We start from the raw sequence: 15,644 nt of genomic DNA, 5'->3' as shown, positions 1-15,644 counted from the left end.
GAACTGTCCCAGTTTCTCTTTCCTCATTCAAGTTAATGGCTTTTCACCATCTGACTTAGGAGCAGAGACATTCTAGCCAAGCCAGAATGCCAGGAAGATAAATTTCTCTTCTTGGGGTTAGCAGGTCTTTGGAGAAGTTTCATTTTAATTGGAAAATGGATTCATTCACTTCCTGGCTTGGACTCCTGGGTCAGTGAAACACCATGTTGAATGGCTGCCAAGCACCATTGGAAAGGGGGCTGAGACCGGAACAGCACTCCGTCAAAAGTCCAGTGCACCAGGACACCTGAGGACAAGCTGGTAACAGGTCCAGGATGGCTGACAGGAATGCCCCCTCCTCTTTCTTCCCCAAATTTCCTTCAACCCAAACTTTACCTATCCCCAAACCATAAAGGGCAGTGTGCTTTACCGTTCCATTTGGCATTTCTTTGGGCTTTATTTGGTCATATATATCCTTCCTGTTACAGAGTGCCACTGTCATTTCCTACAGGGCACAGACGAGGTCCACAACAGAGAAATCCCTTCACAACTCAGCTAGTAGAAAAAGAGCACAACTTCATAGCCTCTTTCTTATAGTGGATGTGAATAGCTCAACACCACAGAAAACATCCCTTCCAAAGAACATCTCTTGCATCTTTGGTGAAGGGTTGTTGGAGAGGGCCCTGAACACTCTCTGATTTTTATGACCCAGCTCCAGCTCCCTCTTTAGCCTCACCTCTCAACACCTTCACCTCTCAGCACCCCCACCACCCGATTCTCCAAATGGACTGATGCATTGGCGGTTCTAAAAATTGCAATATGCTGTTCTACACGGAGGTGCCCCTGAACATTCTGCCGCCTCTTCCCACAAGCCAGACGGCAGGGGTGCAGATCCTGGCTCTAATACTTTATAGCCATGGGGCTTTGGGAAAGCTAAATACTCTTCACTTCCACTCCCTTGTCCCATAATAATTAGAGTGAACAGTAACACCACCTCCACCATAAAGTTGATGAGGGAACAAATGAGCCAATGTCTGTGAAGTGTTTAAAGCATCTGGCACATAGTAAGTACTTCCTAAATGACTGTTCTCATTATTAGAATGTCAACAGCACGACCCGTATCCATCTTCAGTAAGGAGCAGGAACTTCAGGGACCAACACATCTTGGTTCAAACTTTGGTTCTTCTACCAAAACTTGTGTTACTTCTGGCCAAGAGTCACCTAATATCTATGGGTCTCATGTTCATCTACAGCAATGTTTAACTCTAGTACTGTCAGTAGGATTCAACTCAGTGAATTTATACATATTAATGTGCTCATCCTGGCACATCCCCAGTAACTATTTGTTTCTTCTACATTCCTTACTCTTCTCAAATTATGTGGGAGCCTTTCTCTCCAACAAGACTATTTGCTCCTTTAAGGGGAGGCCCCATTGTTTACTCAGCTGTATCCCTACAGTGCACATGAAATAATTATTTCTCAAATGAAGTATTTATTGGCCATGCTACAATCTGTCCACCAGCCCTGGTTTGTGGTCAGGTGTGCTAGGACCCTGCATGAAAAGTCAGGCCTATGTTGGATCCGATCCTCACATTGCTTATTGAGTAGGTGAAGCAAAGGGTCTGTATGTGAACCCTCAGCAGGTGTATAAATAGTATAGAATAATTCAAGTTTGACAATGCCTGTTACAAACTAAGGATACTGCATAGTCATGATAGAAAGAGATGGCTGTGGGCAAGCAGCCAAGGGAAAGGTGTTATGTGGGAGGAGTGTCTGACCTCAGTGTGGAGGGAAGGCAAAGATCACGGGAGATGGGGGAGGACGGTGGTCCAGCCAGCACAACTGGCTGAGAAAAGTTCAGGAGAAGCATCAGCTATATATATCCCTGGCCATGGAAAAGGAATCCTGAGAAGTTTAGCCTGAGTGATGTATGTTGAAATACAGTAAAAAGAAATCTGAATTTGTATTACACACTCAGGTCAGGGGAGAATGGGAGCTACCATCAGTCCTGGGTGGGGGTGGTGTGTGAATACAGTTTTAGAAAGGTTAGGACAGAACGCCATGTGGGAAGTCTGGAGGAGAGAGGAGACAGGAGGACCACTTTGCCATTTCTGAGACAGAGCAGGAGAAAGCACAAGAAAAGGAAGGAAGGAAGGAAGGAAGGAAGGAAGGAAGGAAGGAAGGAAGGAAGGAAGGAAGGAAAATGAACGCTAAAGAGAAGATGAACAAGAAAAAAAAACAGGAAAGATTAAGTAGAAGAGGAAGGAAAAGAAAATAAAGACAGAAGCAAAAGGACAGAGAGGGGAGATGGAATGAAGTAAACACATGGGAACACATGAGAAATGAATACAACGAGAAAGCCAGAACAAAAAGAAAAATGAAAAAGATGTGTGGAAAACAACAGCAAGACCATGGCAATGTCCCCGACGAGACAAACCATGGAGAAGGAAGGGCAGAAGCCAGAGCCCGCTCTCGGTCTGCACACTGTCTCTCCTCTGGGCGAATGAAGTCATGGCTGATGTCACCGCCTCTGAGTCACACACCCACCAAGGGAGAGGTGGAAAGAGCCCCTGCCTGGTGTTCAGTCCCACCCTCCTGGACAAGAGGGGTTAATTCACGCCTCATCCTCTGGGGCGCTGTCTAGTCTGGTCCTGATGTGACAGAAATGAGGACACTTCTCCTCTGCCGAGGGAGGACACTGCAGCCATGTGAGCACTGGGTTCCACCTCCAGGCCCTTGAGATGGAAGAGTCAGAAAAGGTGGAGCAGATAGTTTCCAGCTTTTCTCTGACCATGGCTGGGGTACATGGGATCTATCCATGTGCAGAAGGGAAACTCCCATCATGAATAGCATTGAATACACAGATGGGACTCAAAAGGTGCTTTCTGATGGACTCCCTGAACTGCCTTCCCATGTACTGTACTTGTAGCCCCAGGAGACCTTTCCTCCTACCGTCCTCTATCCTCCTTTCCACCTCTCCAGCATCAGTCCACCTACCCGACCTACCTGCTGCAAACCGCCCCCCGAGTGCTTACCTACAGCCTCTCCACCATCAGCCCCAGCTTACACACCACCTCCTCCTGACTCGCCTCCCCTAAGGGGGGCATACTTTCACAGGGACCCAAATTCCATCCAACTTAAAGTGCACTGTGACTCTATTTCTGCCCCTCCTCTCCCTTTGCTAGAAAATGAGCAGCTTAAGGACAGGGACTCTAATGTTTACTGCTGTATTTCCAGCACTTTACAAAGTACCTGGAATAAAGTCCATTTTCAATAAATGTCTGCTGAATGAACGAATGTCCCTGTTTGATTCTGGTGGGAACTGATTAGCACACCCCGTTCTTAGACTTCCAAAATGTGTACTCATTTGGGGAGCCTGGATGGCTCAATCAGTTAAGCATCCAACTCTTGATTTCAGCTCAGCTCATGATCTCACAATTCACAAGATCAAGCCCCACCTTGAGCTCCACGCTCACAGCATGGAGAGACTGCTTGGGATTCTCCCTCTCTCTTTCTCTCTCTCTCCCTCCTTCACTCCCTCCCTCCCTCTCTCTCTCAAAATAAAAAAACATTAAGAAAATAAAAAATAAACTAGAATAAAATGTGTACTCATAGTCATCATCCTGAGCATGTTTGTTGCTGAAGACCAGACCCCATAAGTCACCAACAATAGCGTCAGTGAAACTGCTCTGGAAACGTCTGCTAGGGGCCTCTGAGGATGGATTTACTCTCTCTCTCTCTCAGGCTCTTACACTCTCCCCAGGGCTTGGCCTGTGAGCTGTTATGAGCACACACTTGAAAAATTTTGAGTTAGATCCCAGTTTGACCACTCATGAGCTGCATGAGGTGAACCTTCTCAGCCTCTTGCCACCTGTTCAAACGGGACAGTAATACCTGTGCCCCAAGCTGTCAGTAAAGATTAAGCACGCTGGCTTTTTTTTTTTTTTTTTTAAGTGCCTGCCCCAAAACAATGTGAATTTTTCCCTTCGCTCTTGGCCTTCTTACCTGCATCCAGAGATAAGTATATGAAAAACAGACCTAATTTCCATTCTACTTCTGTCATATTCATCAAAAAATACATCACTATACCAGCGCTCTACAACTTCCCAAATGCCTTCTAAGACACAGAGACACAATACTGCCGTTAACACCATTTTATCGACAGGAACAGGAGGCCCATAGTGAAGAGAATTGCAGAGAGTAAGTGAAAAGCCTGAGTGAAACCCCAGCCACTTGAATTCCAAGGCCAATACACTACTGTCCAGTTGCTGCTTCCCAGGACAAGGGAGGTGCTCAATAAATACTTGCACAGTGATTCACTCTCTTTCTCAGGTCCATGGGCTTGTCTCTGACCCCCAGCCAAAGCCAGACCACACGGCCTCATGCCAAGCCAAGTGCAGCAGGGTTCACTCGGGTCCTGATTCTCTTCTCATCTATCTCAGATCCACAGAATGCCAGCTTTGCAGGAGGACTTCAGGGGTCATGGAGCCCAGGTGCTCCCAAATGCCAGACCACGGACTGGTGCTAGTCCATGACCAATAATTTTCACGAGTCAATGGTGAAGCAATAATGATAATTATATTAGGGAAGATAAGTCATTATTGAAAATATTATGAATAATTAATTGGCAAAGAGATCTTATTTCCTAACTGCTTGCTTTGCTTTACTTGGGCAAGCTCCAATACTCTATACATACACGTATCATTATTGGGAGAAAATGTCTCTGCACCACAGTTCAGACCCTCTGGCAAAGCCCGAATGGGAGACAGAGGCCAGGGAAAGCAGAGCCACGAATCCAGGCAGCCCTCTCATTCCCTCTGAACACTCCCTCGTCTTGCATTTTTGAGCCAGTAGACACTGACGGTTGAGATTACAAAGCTTGGAAGCCAAACTAAAGCAGCTTTTTAAGAGGGTGTGCGTACGGGTACTGATGGGGCTGCAGAGTTGAGATCAGACTTCCTTACCGAGGTCAGAAGGATTCAGGACACATGGGCTTTTAAGGAGATCCCTGAATTGCATGATCACTCAACCAACAGAATGGCTGCAGCATGGTGCACAGAGATAATCCTTGAGCGAGGTCTTTGCCGAAGAGATGCTTCCGGGACCCTCAGGTTCAAACGAGGTAAGGAACTAGTTACATCATTTACTCATTTTTTTGAACTACAAACACTTAAGATGAATGCCAAGGGGAGGAAGATGCCAGCTCTTTCAGAGGGATCTAATGTACGAGACACGGACGAAGAGAAATGGGCTGGAATTTGTGCAGTGGAGGGTCTTAGGCATGATTCTTTAATTGTGAGTCTATCTAAGGACAACTTAGATAACTTTTCATTGTAAAATTCATATTTCACTTCAAAATTTCAATCAAAGTTGTTATCTGGGATTTGAAACCTGAACTAGGAGAACTAGCTCTTTCTACCCAAGTGTCTCATCTGTATTAGATGCAACAGTCAGTAAGTGGTAATCTACTTAACTTCCTTTATCCTCACCTTCATTATCTGCAAAGGAAGTGATAACATCTACCTCACAGGACTTTCAGAAGAATTAAGTAAGATAGCAAACTTAAAAGCACATGGTAGATATTTAATAAATATCTAGGATAAGTAAAAATAATAACATAACATAAAAATAAAGTACAGGTGTTGACAATGCTTACAGATAGCAATCAAACAGGGTCAATATCTTAAACAGAATTAAGGATCTCAAAAAGGTAAAGGGTCTTTAACATTTCAAACTGCTTTCAAAAGTGTAATGATGTTTCAACTTACTGCAAAAACTTAAGGTGGACTGACGGATGGATAGAGGGACACATGGATGGACATACACATGCTAAAGCAAGTATAGTAAAATGTTAATGGCAGAATCCAGGTGATGGTTCTGAGTATTCACTATAAAATTCTTCCAACTTTTCTGTATGTCTGAAGATTATAATAAAATGTTGGGGAAAATGGCTTTCACAGCCTTTTCCTTGGTCTTTGACTTGGGAGCAACTGGAGATAAAGGACACTCTTGGCTTCCACTCTGTCTCATCACCAAGGACATTGTCTTCTACATAGTAGTTACCAGACAAAAAGTGTGTTTCACCAATTAAATAAATATGTCCCTACAACAACAGAACAGTTATTCTCATTTTGGAGAGAGAGAAAAAAAAAAAGTAAAACCAAGCTATATGTTTAGAGAAATGAGGTTGACTTCTCTTTCCAGAAGAAGCCCATCTATCATCTTTCCTAACTTCTGGCCTGCCTCCTCCCTTGCCTCAATCAACTATCTACCCTGAGCTTCCAGATTTCCAAGGTGACAGTTCACCTCAATGAGGCTGATGGTGCTTATGAGTTCCTCTATCAGGACACACATCAAATGTGTTGTCTTTTTTTGTGTCTTTTCTAAAGACAGTATTTCCCTTCAACAGGTGCATTTTAGCCACTATAAGAGAAGAGGTTTTTTTTCAATTTTTGTTTTATATCAAATCATCCCATGTGGGCATAAAAGCAGCCAAACTTAGCAATCTTGTTCTTGCCTCTCTGATTACACTGGCAACACCTAGATGTAGCAGACACCCCTGCACAGTGGTCAGGAAGACTGGCAGAAAAGCTAGGCACATGGGCCTCACTGCTCCAGCCCTAAGTCTGGCTCTGACCAGGGAACATGAGTTCATTTAGCAAGTATTTATAGAGTATGATCTCCATGCCAAGCATTGTTTTAGGTTCTAGGGATACAACAGCCAGGTATGGATAGAAAGATCTGGTCCCTGCTCTTAGCAAGCTAAAAATCCATCAACCCAAATGAGAAGGAACATGGTAGAGCACGAAAAAAACAAGACACAATTTAGAGCCATGTGAACCTTCACTGAAGATGCAATCCTAATCCCTGTGGACAATCATTTCATTTCTTTGAGGCTTGTGTACTCATCTGTAAGATGGGGCAAATAGTAATACTTATCCCACAAGTCCATAGCATAGATCAAATAAAGAAAATATAGATTGGGGAACCTGGGTGGTTCAGTCGGCTGAGCGTCCAACACTGGCTCAGGTCAAGATCTCGCAGTTCGCATCAGGCTTGCTGCTATCAGTGCAGAACCCGCTTCGGATCCTCTGTACTGCCCCTCTCTGCCCCTCCTCTGTTCACTCTCTCTTGCTCTCCCAAAAATTAATAACCATTTGGAAAAGAAAAAAAAAGTTTCTTTTAAAAAGAAAAGAAGAAAAGAAAATATACATTAGTCTGCCTTAAGCCATAAAGTAAAATACAAAATTTGGTATAATAAGAGCTGACATTGAGGTGACTTTGGCTCAAGTCATGATCTTGCCATTCCTGAGTTCGAGCTCCGCGTTGGGCTCTGTGCTGACAGCTCAGAGCCTGGAGCCTGTATCAGATTCTGTGTTTCCCTCTCTCTCTCTGCCCCTGCGCTGCTCGCGCGCTGTCTCTCTCTCAAAAATAAACAAACATTGAAAAAAAATGTTTAAGTAATAATAGCTGACATCTATTAAATGTTACTAGTTATCAGACCAAGCCCTTTTTTTGTTGTTATTGTTGGTCTGCTTTTTAAAATTACTTTGTTGGACTATAAAACTAAAACAATACAATACGTATTTGGCATAAGTCAAATATGCGAATGCCAGGATGATAAGGAAAGGATTCGCTGTCCAGGTAAATAAAATGAAGGCAGGGCACCAGCCTTAACACTCCATTTTTATTTAGTTCCAAGCCTAGTTGATGGGCAGACCACCCTGGAGAGAAAATCCACAAAAGAGGCCCTAACAACAGCTGACAACACTGTCCACACTGCTCAAAGGCTGGAAAGAATCTGGTCTGAATGTAACAGGGCCCCGGTATAAACACCCATAAGAGAGGCTGTTTGATTCAGTACATAGGTGTTGGATTCTCTTGCAGGGTAAAGGAAGCAACTTCAAGGGTTATGCACCTCAAGACACAAAGACACAGGAAAGAGGCCTGGAGGAGTCACTGCTTCAATGTGAGGCCTTCACTTCACACACAAAACAAGCTATGACTCAAAGTAACACGACTGCAGCCAAGGGGTGGTTCTGGGGTGGAAAGGAGTGGTAATACTCCAAACTTCCTTTTCCACAAAGGGGAAGAGAAAATGAACTTACGTTTGGTCTGCAGTAGATCTTTACTTGGGAATGGAACAGATGGTCAGATGTACACAACAATCAAAAATGGCACGATAAACAATTTGGTACATTCGTTCACCAGTTCATCTATCCCTCTGTTAAAATATTTCCTCAGTGATCAGTGTTAGATGCTAAGCAGTGCCCTAGGCATTAGGGACACGGAGATAAATGAGACGTAATATGGTGTAATAAGTTCCAGGGCAGGGGTAAGGGGAGGATGCCATGGGGGACAAAGGGCAGGACCCTAATCAACGCTCGATGGAGAAAGCCAAGGAAGGCTTCCTGGAGTCTTGAAGAATTTGTGTAAGTTTTTCCAAGAGAAGGAAGAAACACTAAGTTTGCCAGGCAAAGGAAAACCCTGAGCAAAGACTCAGAGGTGTGTGAATATGGGTACAGCATCCCTAGAGCCACTGACCAAGAAGTTTGCCATCTGGAAAATCTTTCCACTTCTCTAAGCATTTTGTTATGGGAAAAGTAATGATGGATTCCTTGAACAAATTCCCACAGCCTGGGTCTCAAATCCAAACGCCTAGAGGGTAGTGCTGGAAAAGGAAATGAGCAAAAGCAAGCTGGGTGGGGATGGCTGTGAAATGAAGGACACTTGCCCCTTCTGAAGGGGGCAGCCCATACTCAGCACTGGCCAATTCTTTCCACATGGGAATGCGGGCCCAGGACTGCCAAATCCTTTTGTTATTTCTTCTAAAGAAGCAGAAAATCTGGATTTTTATGTGAAATTTCTTAGTTTTTAAATGTTGAAAACCAATTCCAAAAAAAAAAAAAGAGAGAGAGAGTTTTTTTTTTTCAAGCATAGGGTAGGTCAAACAAAACCCATCTGGTGACCAGATTCAGCCTGTGGGCCGCCAGCCTGCAGCCCCTGGCATGTTGCGGGAAACGAGCGGTCTCAGAACAGGCAGTGAAGGCCAGTGAAGGCAGGCCGGAGCTGGAGGCAGGCCGGATTTGGTGAGAATCCTGGCTCTACCATTTATTTGCTGTGTAGCTTTGGGGAAGCCACGTAAGCCCTCTGGGTCTTGTTTTCCTCATCTGTATATTGGGATAATAATACTGTGTCAGTGTTTTTAAGGAAAACAAGCCTAAGAAGAAAAAAATATCCCATGCTAAATAATGAAGCAGTATAAACCAGAAAGGTTAGCCAGGTCTATAAGATTATTTTTTTAATGAAAAGCTACTAATAAGTAATAAAAGCATGAGCACTGTGCTATCACAGTAGCAAACTCTTCCAACCATAGATGGTGACCCATTATTAGTGGTTTTTGCATACATAGCCAGGTTTTTGTTTTGTTTTGTTTTTACTGATCATTTCTTAAAACAAATACATTCCTAAGACCACACATTCAGTCTTGTATTTTTTTTCCTTTTAACATTATAATGTCAAGTGTGTTATTGTTAGACAAATATTTATTACCTACTCAGTACTATGCCAGAGTGATTTTTTAAGTCATAAAACAGATGTCATACCTATGCTTAAAATCCATCAAACATTTCCCCCTGCTATTAGAATAAAATCCAAATTCCTGCCCATGGCCTCAAGGTCATGCAGGAGCTGGCCCCTACCCACTGCTCCAGCCCACTGTCCACTAGTCTCTGCCTGGCTCACACCCTCGCAGCCCCGCTGACCTCCTCTGCTAATCTCACAGGTAACTTTCCTCCCCTCATGAACCTGCTGCCCTCTCTTCCTGAAAACCTCATCATTCAGGTCAAACAACACCTCCCAAGAGAGAACACACCAGCCATGCCAAATCTGCTTATCTGTGTTTTTCCTTCACAGCGTTTACCAGAAAATATAATCACTTTATGGATATATCCTTGTCTATTTTCTGCTTCTCTATACTAGAATCTAAGTTCTCAGAAGCCTACTCAGGGCTCTCGCCTGTTTTGTTCACTTTGGAATCTCCAGTGCCCAACACAGTGCCCATCACATGGGAGACTATAAACAGTATTGGTTAAAGGAAAAAAAAAAAAAAAAGAACCCACCAGCCATTGTTCCTGGCCTCGGGCCCTCCTGAAGTTATCATTTACAAATTCTTCCCTGAACTAATTTATCCAAACCCTGCAAGGCCAACACTGGAAGAGGAAAGCAGTAGGGAGAAATGGTGATAAGCCTATATTCTACATGTGAAATGCCAAGGTTCCGATCCTAGCTATTTATTAGCTGAGTGACCTTGGGCAAGTTGCATAACATCTCTGAGCCCATTTTATCATCTATAAGAGAGGATACTTACTTCATACGGTCGAGGTGAGGATTAGAGGAGTTTAACACGGATAAAAATGCTTGCAAAAGTGCTAGATGTAAAATGAGCACGCCATACACTTTGGCTACTCTTTTCACCTGTTGCCTTATTCTGTTCCTATTGCTTAGATGAGTTTGTATCTTTCTTCTCCAATCACACTGCGATTTTTTGAAGGCAAAGACCATTTCTGGATTCTCAGAATGTGAATGACAGAGACCCCACAGGATGGGGATGGGGGCAGACCAGTGGTATGGCTCCTGACGCAGGTTTGCTCACATGGTAGGAGACTCTGAGTAAGCCATTTAACGTTTCTGAGCCTAAGTTCCCTCATCCAGAAAAAAAGATCTTATCTACCCCACAAGATGGGTGTGAAGATTAAATAAAATAATCTTTGTGAAATAAAATAATGCTGATGGTGGAGGCAATGGTGAATTTTAGGGGAAATAGTAGATGGCATTAGGTAAATCTGCTTCAAGTTCAAAGCTGGCTGCCTTCTGGTATAGGTATTACACATAGGATGTGGATGATTCACATAAATGAATGCCTCCGAAAATATGTTTTGTATGATGGTACTGGATTTTGTCTCTAATGGTCTCTGACAAACTCATGGTGGTTTTTAGATGTTTTCCTTAGTTATTAGTCAAACAGGAAAAATACCACTCATTACAGCCAGCTACGTGAAATGAGATATTCTAGTGTTTAAAATTCTCTCAGTTGGTGATAGGATATTACTGACATGCCCATCAGTTGACACAAACATCTTTAAATACAGTGGAAATGAAGATTAAACTACTATTTGAATATACGCTTGCAGAAAATGCTTTACAAATATCTGACTAAATTACAATAGTTCCACCAGGCTGATATTACTATCCTTTTACAGCTAAACACTGAGACTCAGAGAAGTTGATTTCCCTTTCTAAGGTCCCCAAACTGGTAAAGGGCAGAGAAAGACTTAAATGCAAGTATGCCCGACTTCAAAGCCTGTACCTTTGTTACAGAACTGTGTTTTACCTGCCAAATTTCCTCAATATCTTGTATTAGGTCCATTGCTAAGGTCTGATGAATGTAGGTGAACAGTAATAGATCTATACCTGCAACTTCAAGCCGGAATAACTAACAGAAAAAGACCATAGTACCTACCATAATTGCCATTAAAAAAAGAAATGGTGTATTTCAAAGAAAGGAACTTGAACATTATCTTTCACAAAGTTTCAAGACAAGAAGAAATCTACGATAAGACAACAAATGTTATGACATTGTCAAGAAGAATGGAAGAACAAAGCCAGACAAGGCACTAAAAACAGCTGAGGCAAGCCTCTTATGTCACAGAAGGGACTAGAACCAGGCTTTCCTGACCTCCAACAGTTTTTTTGGTTTTGTTTGTTTTTTTGTTTTTTGTATTTTTTTCCCAATAGTTCCTCCTGTAAAGAACTCCACTGATTTCTTCCACAGCTAGCACCAAGTTCTCAAACCACCTCTCTGGGCATGCCAACTCCCAGCTTGCTCCAAGGAATCTGTATACACAGGAAAAGGCACATTAGAAGCACAGAATCATTTCTTCAGTTTCCCAGTACATTATCAGGGGAACAGAAGCAGAGAGGCACGGACTATGGAGATGGGAGGGGCAGATGTATTTTCTAAACCCGTCAATAAAACCCTCTGACATTCCAGCCCAGTTGGTTCCAGTTGGAACGACAATGAAAATCTCAAACTAAAATGATTAGCTTTCTGCTCTGCTGACAATGGCAAAAAGAGAAAACGAGTTAAAAGTCGGGTTGGAATATCTCCATGCAGCCCCTACAAGCCAGTTAATTATCTTCCATTAACACTGAGCTGTCAGAATCTGCATCAGCCGTTAACTCTCTTGACCTCCCTCAGTCTGCACCTTGTTACCCTACAATGTTTCATGTTTATAAAGATAGGAGACTCCAGCTGTTCCAGCCTGACAGAACTTAATTTACATTTGGCCTTCATTAAGATGAGAGTCAGAATCATTGAGACCAAATGGAAAAGCCAGACTGCTGGGGGTTATGAAAAATTCAAATGGCATTTTTCCTTTTATCTGACAATTCTTATTAAGGAGACATGCGTCAACCTGAAACACACAAACCTTAAATGTAAAGGACATGATTAAAATTCCATATGGCAGAACCAGGACCCAAGTGACTTTGCCCAAGAGCTGCGGTGGTCCTAGTATATCACTTGTGTCTTCTGGGAAGTCTGAACTCCAGATTCTGTCCGACTCTCTCTGACATCCGATTCCAGGCTAAGGGCAAGGAGCCCGTGAATGACAGCAGTACTGAGGTGAGCAGTCAGCTCCGACTCTGCCATCTAGCTCGCCCCTCACGGCCGACCAGCCCCGATGTCCTGCTGAAATGAGCCCCTAAAAATCCTGGAACCTATCTCCTCTCCACCCCACAGTGCCTACTTCACACCTCATAACTTCTCACCTGGAGAATTGCAACACCCCCCTTAGTGAGCCACCCAAATTATTCAACAACTGTTTACTAACTACCTACTATACAGCAGACATTTGACCAGGGGTAGAGAAACAGCCAGGAACAGAACGGACAGGCTCTCCCTCCCCAGATGGATGACAATGGTTGGAAGACCCAAGCACCATGCAAATCATCATACAAAATGATACATCGTGACAATTTATGAAAACATACAATGAAGTAAGAGACTGTGACAAGAGACCTCTGATTTATTTGAGGGTCAGGGAAGGCTTTTCTGAAGACATGACAATAAAGCTAAGACCTAAATGATGAGTTAGGATCAGTGTTGAGCACAGGAAAGAATACTCAGGGGCAGAAAGCACAGTATCACGACATCACCAAGACCAGGGGTCAGCAAACTTTTCTCTAATGGTCCACAGAGTAAATATTTTCAGCCTTGCAGGCACACAGTCTATGTCTCAACTCCTCAGCTCTGTCACTGTGATGCAACAGCAGCCACAGACGATACATAAATGAGGGTGGCTGTGTTTCAATAAAACTTTAGGGCCACGAAAGTGTGAGTTTTAAATAATTTTCACAAGTCACAAAATATTATTCTTCTCTTGATCCTTTTTCAACCGTTTGAAGTCAAACCCATTCTTTGCTCCCAAAACATCCCAAATAAGCAGCACGACAGATGTGGCCCATGGCCTGGAGTTTGCCAACCTCTTTGAGGTGGCAAAGAACAGAGTGTGTCTGAGATGCCCTGACTGCATTCCTGGGGACAGAGTGAGCAAGACGAGGGAGGGATACACCTAAGAAGAGAGGGTAAGGTGAAAATGACGTCACACACCATCTTCTGGGCCATGTTACAAATCTGGGGATTTATCTTAAGAGCAAAGTAAAGCCAACAAAGCACTGTGATCAGGAAAGTATGAAGACTAGTTCCTAATCCCACACACACACACATTTTCTCACCCCTAATCCAGTCTCTTCATCCCTGCCAAAGGGATCTCAGATATTCCCTCCCCCTTGCTTAAGAACCACTGACCACCAAATAAGCCCTGAACAAACCAAGCCCAGGCTACCCACCGGGCCTCATTTCCTACTACACTCAGGAAAGTATCCCGGGCTCTTGTCCCAGGACCTACATACCTTACCAAAAATGAACCATAGTCTTGCTCTAGAATTTCCTCCCCATCTTCTCCTACAGGCTAAACCTCCACTTATATCTTGAGACTCATCTTAGAGAACTCCTCCTGGAAGCAAATTGTTTTCCCCGAAAGCACTTTGTATATTCCTTTACCAAGGTGATTAGCACGTCCTCTGACAGCTCTGGTTCCATGCCCCCTCCTTTGCTTCCCCACCACTGCCCCAGGGGACTCTGTGCCCCTCAAGGGTCAGCCCCATTCTCTCTGTGCTTGCGTCCCCAGTGTCTGTGACATTGCTGGTTCACAGGAGAACCTCGGTTAATATGTGGCAAATTAAAGAGTGAATAAAGAGTAAACACATGACAGCACAGTGAGCTTAGCACAGAGTCTTACGTTCTGACTCTGACTCTGTGAAAGCACTCTAACCTCTCTGTGCCTCCATCTCCCATAGCCCCATTCAAAAGAACACACTGTCTCCTGATTCTCCATAAATGGGTGTTCTTCGGAATACAAGGACAGTTTCTAGAATCAGAAGTGATTTTATAAGTCTGCGGGCCAGCAATGCTTTACAGAGAGATTCCAGTACTGCAACACATGATGGGCGGAGCTGGGATTTGGAGCCCAGTAGACGTGGGTTTAAATTCTGGCTCTACCATCTGTTTAGGACAATCATATAACTCTGTCAGCCTCAGTTTCCCATGCTGTCCATCAGGCAGAGCTTGTTAAGATTAAATCAATTAAGGTCTACAGAACACAAAGCAGAGAGTGGGGCAGTGCAAAGTAGTTGTATCTTCCAATTTGTATTTCAGGATACATTTACATGAGGTTTGCAAACTGGTCCAGACCAACTCTCTCACTTTATAGACAGAAAAAGTGAGGCATGGGTGGCTCAGCCGGTTGAGCATCCGACTTCGGCTCAGGTCATGATCTCACGGTCTGTGAGTTCGAGCCCCACATAGGGCTCTCTTGCTGTCAGTGTGGAGCCTGCTTCAGATCCTGTGTCCCCCACTCTCAATGTGTCTCCCCAGCTCTCTCTCTCTCTCTCTCTCAAAAATAAACTTAAAAAAAAAAAAAAGCGAGGCCTGGGAAGCGAACTGATTTGCTCAAAGTTACACAAGGTGATGGTCAGTGGAGTCAAAAACTCCTGGCTTCTACAACGTAGTGTGTTTTCAAACTCTTAGTAAATACAGAAGCCGTTTTTGCAAATTAAAGGTTACAAAACAACTCCATATACTAAACAGATAACAAGCCAAACCCACCTTGATTACAGATTCCCTCTTTGCTTCTCTCTCTTCTGCCCACTGTGGCAATCCAAGGACACATTCTCAGCACCCTTACACTCCCCTCAAGCCCCATTTACATTTTGAGTCATCAAAGACTGAGACCACCTGAAACCCCAGAGCCAGTATATGAATCACACCAGGTCTTACTCATTAGACGGATACTCTCCTCACCAGACCACCTAGGGACTTTCAAGTCTGAGGTTCCCAAAGGACTTGAACTATCTCCCACATCCCTCTCTACCGGGAACCATTAAGCTGACATCACCATTCTCCACACTTCATAAAGGATCTGAACATCTGGAAACAGGAACCACCTGCAAGTGCTCTGTCTGGAGATCACCGTATCACACAAGGACATGGAAACTCAGGTTCAGGTGACATGAGAAAGGAGTATCCTAACCTGCCACCAAGG

At 43.7% G+C, this 15,644-nt stretch overlaps 1 protein-coding gene across 13 annotated transcripts in view; it reads right to left on the bottom strand.

Annotated features, from left to right (window-relative positions):
• The window catches only part of FGGY (FGGY carbohydrate kinase domain containing), a 417,073-nt gene that overhangs the window by 356,743 nt on the left and 44,686 nt on the right, over window positions 1–15,644 (bottom strand). The gene's annotated exons all lie outside the window — the stretch shown is intronic.

This window comes from Lynx canadensis, chromosome C1, assembly GCF_007474595.2.
Source record: "Lynx canadensis isolate LIC74 chromosome C1, mLynCan4.pri.v2, whole genome shotgun sequence".
In the NCBI taxonomy this organism is placed as follows: Eukaryota; Metazoa; Chordata; class Mammalia; order Carnivora; family Felidae; genus Lynx; species Lynx canadensis.
The sequence above is the reverse complement of the archived record's forward strand: the minus strand, read 5'-3'. Positions and strand labels throughout refer to the sequence as shown.